Genomic DNA, 6000 nt, shown 5'->3' on the forward strand with positions numbered 1-6000 from the left:
AAATAAATAATAACTTTAATACCAGTAGCATTTTAAACGATTAACAACGAAACTTGTGGAAGTAATAATAATAATTAATAAACTACCTACGAACTACCTAATACATAAAAAGACAGAAGTCCCTTTTTAAGAATTTCTTATTATTGTAATAATACACGTAATAATATACTACACCAATGTATTCCAAGCAGAAGTGATGCTACTCATATTCTAGTGAAAGACATATATCAAAAACTGATATATATATACAATTAAACAGTTGAGCTTGCATGTGAACGCGTAGTCCTAAACTATATAATCTATTCTTTTTTGGCATACCGACCATTATCTGCCAGTCTATAATATACTCATCCCTTCTACAAAAATTACAAGGTAGAAAAATGAGACAAATTAAGCCAAAACTAAACAAATCCAATCATTCATCCGTAGATCTACAATTCCTGGAAAACTCTTTTTAACTACACGGAAGACCTGTTAGTAACTGATATCGGTACCCTTAGAAAATAATCAAAGAAAATAAATTGTTTAAAATGGTACAAATCGTATTTGAACCCGAAATATAGTTTTATAATATATAAAAATGAGTAGTAGGAAAAAATAAGTTACTCAGAGGGAGAACCCGAGGGTGACACAATAGATCTATTAGTGGTCTTCGTGGAGATTGTCCAAAAATCGCTATTTAAAGCTAGCTTTTTTGTAAGTACTCTACAAATGCAATGTAGATAAATAATCGCAATAAGTCACTATAAAGTTTCTATTAATAATGTCTTTCGATGAACTCAAAAAAATATAGAATAATTTTCCCACAGCCATATATTACTAAATCGGTTCATGTTATCATACTGAAGTGAAAGTGTGGTATCTAATATATCCTTCGCTATGTTCCAATCATTATGGTAGTTCTAATATAGTCTTTATTTCATATGCGTAGGGTATTAAATGTTGTCGAGTAATTAAATTGTTCTTATATTAAGTCGCAATGAATAATTATCAAAACCCTCAATTAACAAGAAACCCTTAGCAAAAGTAGTTAAAATAAAATTATTATATTTAACGTTTTTAGGTTAGGAGTCTTGCTTATGGAGATTTTGTACAAAACTAAAAAATTATATCTCCGCTTCTTAATCAGTAATATATATAGGGATAAAAAAAATTAAACGGAGCCATATTTAACAATTTATTGTAAGAATATAATTTATTACTCTAAATAAGAACGATATATTGTATATGGTCCATATTTTCGATCTGCCTATTTGGGTAAAAAAACTCACTAAATAAATAAGAAGAAAACTTCCCTAAACTAGAACGATATGTATATGATCCACGTTTTCGATCTGCCTATTTGGACAATAAAATCCACCCAAGGGTTTCTACCTTTGTTACACGTTACTCATGCATCCAATCATTATTGCCATAAAGTATCAGAGCACCGTACAGAAGAGGCACTCTAAGTCTAAAATCATTTGACGAAAGTCCTAAGTTAATAGCAGCAGTAAAAACATTCAATGTTTTTCAAAAAGTATATATTTCATTTGCAGATGCTAATATATTGAAAACTGTTTGCATAATTAGATTTTTGGTCAAAAAAAATTATTGCAATCTGTTGCTGAGGATATGCCTCAACATATTTGGTTGGTATTGCAATAATGTTTTTGCTTTAACTTCTTTATTATTTGTGTTATTTATGCATATACATACATACTTAGACAATATTTCTTACATTATTATTACTTTTTTTAAATACCAGACAAGCGCAATTACTCATGTAGTGCTATGGCAAATGGTGCACTAAGAGTTCGAGAATAAGCAACTGCATTTTAGCTGAACTGCACCAGACACAGCACGCATATAATTTAATTTGCGCTGCAATGTTCTGCCAATTCACCTTTCAGTCTCACTGCATGCACAATGGATACGTCTGCATATATGTCTGCTCTGTTTATTGTACCTTTTGCCATGTCTGGTCCATATTTGGTCACATGCAACTTAACTTAATAGTGACAGCAATGTTAATGCAACAAAAGTATATATGCAAGCATTCGCATATTTACATTCGTTTATATAGGCTTAAGGACACACTGTCTGAAGCCTCCAGACAAGCAGCAGACATACTCGTACACTTGTCTATACTTGGTTAGCTTAACCAGTATCCATAAACACATTCATTGTCAATTTGGACAATCAACTAGATGAACGCACGCCAGCCAACCAAACATACACTACCAACAAATAACATAAACAGAAGCCAAAAGAAGGCACGCGAAAATAAAAAACAAATTAGCTTCTGGTCTTTACATTCCACATGCAATCTGAGCCACCAATCACATCCGCAAGGAAAAGGTGCATTAATACTTATTACTAAACACCAATATCAGCACTAGCATCAGCCTCAGTCCCAGCATCAGCATCAGCATCATCACCAGAACTAGCAGCAGCACGAGCACAAGCACCAGCATCAGCATCAGTACCAGCACCAACAACGACAGCAACAACATTGCCAACAGCAGCAGCAACAGAAGGAACAGAAGACAGCACCAAACAGCAGAAGAATCGTGTGCTTGTTTTGCTTCTGTTTTGGCCCCTGTCCCGGACGAGTCTTTTTCTTCAAGTTTATTTGTGGTTTGGACGCAGACAATCAGTCTTCTTCAGGCGCAATTATGTTAATTATGTGTTATGGTAACATTTAAATAAATTTGGTGTTTATTTGGTATTCAATGATGACTACGAAGTATGTTATTTTATGTTTGATGACTTCTAAAGAAAAAAATATTTTTAATGAGTTTTCTCAATCTTGTTATTTATCACCCATTATAAGCGTATGACAAAAGAAAATTTAAAAAAAAATATAGTTGTCTTTAATGTTTTGTTTGAAAACTTACTATATCTCTTTTTTCCACATAAAAAAAATAATGAAAATGGTCTTTCAATAGAAATAAGATACTGAGTCAAGGTGTCCTAATAAGTCCTATATACTCTTAGAATGTAATTTACTTATATAAATGAATTCACACATTTTTTTGGCTCATAAATGTAGATGATGAGTTTTTCACTAATCTTGAACAGGACTTAATTATTCCCTTTTGATAACTCCAATCCTTATTTACATATAAGTAAATCTAATATAAGAATAACCGAAAATTGTATTTTCATAAATAAATAAAAATTCATAAATAAGAGTACAATAAATTTATAATATAAATGGAGTTGAAGTTGATAGAATATATAATATAAAAAAACTAAGCGATAGCAGTGATTAGTGCAAGTCACAAATACCGATAATTGTTTTGATTAGTCATAAAATGAAGTAGAATAAGCTAACTCTACTTTTATTCTCTTAAAATCAAACAATAGCAATGAAGAAATTAGTATTAGCCTATGTTCCAACAAAAATTATAGTGGTTTATGTATTATGTTTAATACTCATATGCTAAACAACAATAGTTGTAGTGATTAGTAATATCATCGAGTAAGTAATGCCATTACTACTTCCTTAAAGTTAAACAATAACACTGAAGGGATCTATTAGTCTACAATTATAGTTATAGTGATTTGTCATAAAATGAACTAGAATATAGTAATTGCCTTGCTTAAAATTAAGCGATAACAATGAAAAAATGTTGTTGTCTATACTCAAACCAACGATAGTTGTTGTGATTAGTCATAAAATTGAATAGGATATGGTAATTCTGCTTTACTACCTTAGCGATAATAATGAACAAATGTAGTAGTATATTTCCTAAGCAAAAATAGTGAGAGTGATTGGTCATTTAGTAAAGTTAGATATAGTAATATATATATTCTAATTTAACTCCATTAAAATTATGCTAGAATAATAAAAGAATCTACAAATCTACATCCCAGACAATGATTGTAATGATTGTAATAAAATGGAGTATAATACCTATATACATAACCTATACTATCATATACCATCATAATCACTATTAACTTTTATATATATATATATATATATATATATATACATGTGTGGAGTCTCTTTCTTTTTATGTATTATCCACGAAATTTTAATGAGATAAGATTTTGATAACAATATCAAAGAATATTAAATGAGAACTTATTAAACGTTCACTGAATATTATTAAAAATCTAGTTTCATTTTAATTTATTACTTAAATTTAATTTATTTAATTTAATAATTATTTAGTTTTATTACTTACTGTTAGTTCTATTAGAATATTCCATAAATAACATGAATATGTTAATAAAATATATTGAAATACTTTCTACATAATAAGCGTAGAGAGTTATTAATTATCTGATTGCCTGATCTAGCTAAATTTCAAAAAATAATATTTGGCAGATTTTATAAAATGTTATATATCTACAATTAAAATGGAATTTTATCTATTAACTTACGTCATACTTATACTTATTTCAACAGAAATATTGCAATGCTTTGCTCTATTCTAACAGTCAAAACTTAAGTAATTTCAAAACATGAATTTCCATTGTAACATAATCGCCTTTAGCCCTAAAGAACATTATTGAACCAACTGAAATTCTGTGTTGTCTTTGGTACATAATAACACAATTGTCAGTGAATATATATGTCCAAAGTTCATAACGCTAACGCAAGAAGAAAATCTTTTCTGGTGTTCAGAAACTCGAAATAAACCCGTAATTAGTCAATAGTTATTAACTGTACTAGAACTCGTAGAAATAAAATTAATAGATTAGATTAGATTATGCTGGCAGGCCATAAAGGCCACGCTTAGACCACTAAGGTCCATTGCGATACCAGATCAGAGTCTTGTTTTAGCGATTGTAAGCATCACTTAAGATGCGCGTTTCATTAGCAAAATTTATTAAGATTCCAACAGAAACCTCAGGTATGTACTCCAGTCCTGCAAAACTGAAAGCTCCCAAGTATTTTTGTCGAGTTCTCGAGAGAGCCGGGCAATTACACATCAGATGCTCTAGAGTTTCCTTTGCATCCGGCTCATTGCATTTTCTGCAAGCATCGTTGTGAATTAGGTTTAGTTTTCGGGCATGTGATGCAACCAAACAGTGACCTGTCAACACACCAATTAATGTTCTACAGTTCCTTCGGTTTAACGATATAACATTCTTGGTGTATTTTTCTTCGTATATGTGTCTACACATAATTCTAGCTGTTCTACAGGTGGTTAAGTTCCGCCACCTTACCTTTGCTCTCCTTATCATGTGCTCGTCCAGAAGTATAAAATTAATTGGAACAATAAAATTTCTTTTGGGGTTTTTAAACATTTAATGGATAATTAGAGATCTCAATATATCAAAAACAAAGTCACAAATATAAAGAAACTCCCAGACTTCAGTATGTTAGCGATATTTTTATATGAAAATATTACTATTTATAATTCTGAAGAGAGTTAAAATCGTCAGATATTTTAAAAATATCATTAAAACATAAAAATAATTGCTATATAATTATTTCACGAAATCGTTTTTTTAAAAACACATGATTTTAAATTTATTTATTTATTAAATGTAATTGTATTAAGACTTATAAAAAATTTAAAATGTGAATGAATATTTATTACCGCCAGTTGATGACAATGAGGATACTCATTCAATTGAATCTTTTTTATTTACTTTTTCAAATAATCTTTGCTCAGAAAATGAACAAAAAATGTTTGATTTTCATAATCCAAAAAAAATGAAAACAAAAACGAAAAAAACGAAAAAAACTCAGTACCCACCTCATCTAAACGATCCATTTTTCTCATCCATAAGCACTAGTGGCATTTGTGTGTCTTCATTTGCATAACTCTTGCTGCAATTCTTAAAGTGGGACAAATTTCATATAAGAATATAAAGAAAAATATACCAAACTTATTAGTAAAATTGTCTCGTCATATTGTTGGATGACATTGTGTCAGTTTCTGTTTTGATTGCTCAATGATTCCCACCTACTTGTGCAGTGGCTGTCATCACATGGACACACGCTATGCACACTTTTTATTATTTATCTGCGCAATGGAAACACGAGTATCTGTT

This window comes from Teleopsis dalmanni, chromosome 2 (assembly GCF_002237135.1).
Source record: "Teleopsis dalmanni isolate 2A chromosome 2, ASM223713v2, whole genome shotgun sequence".
In the NCBI taxonomy this organism is placed as follows: Eukaryota; Metazoa; Arthropoda; class Insecta; order Diptera; family Diopsidae; genus Teleopsis; species Teleopsis dalmanni.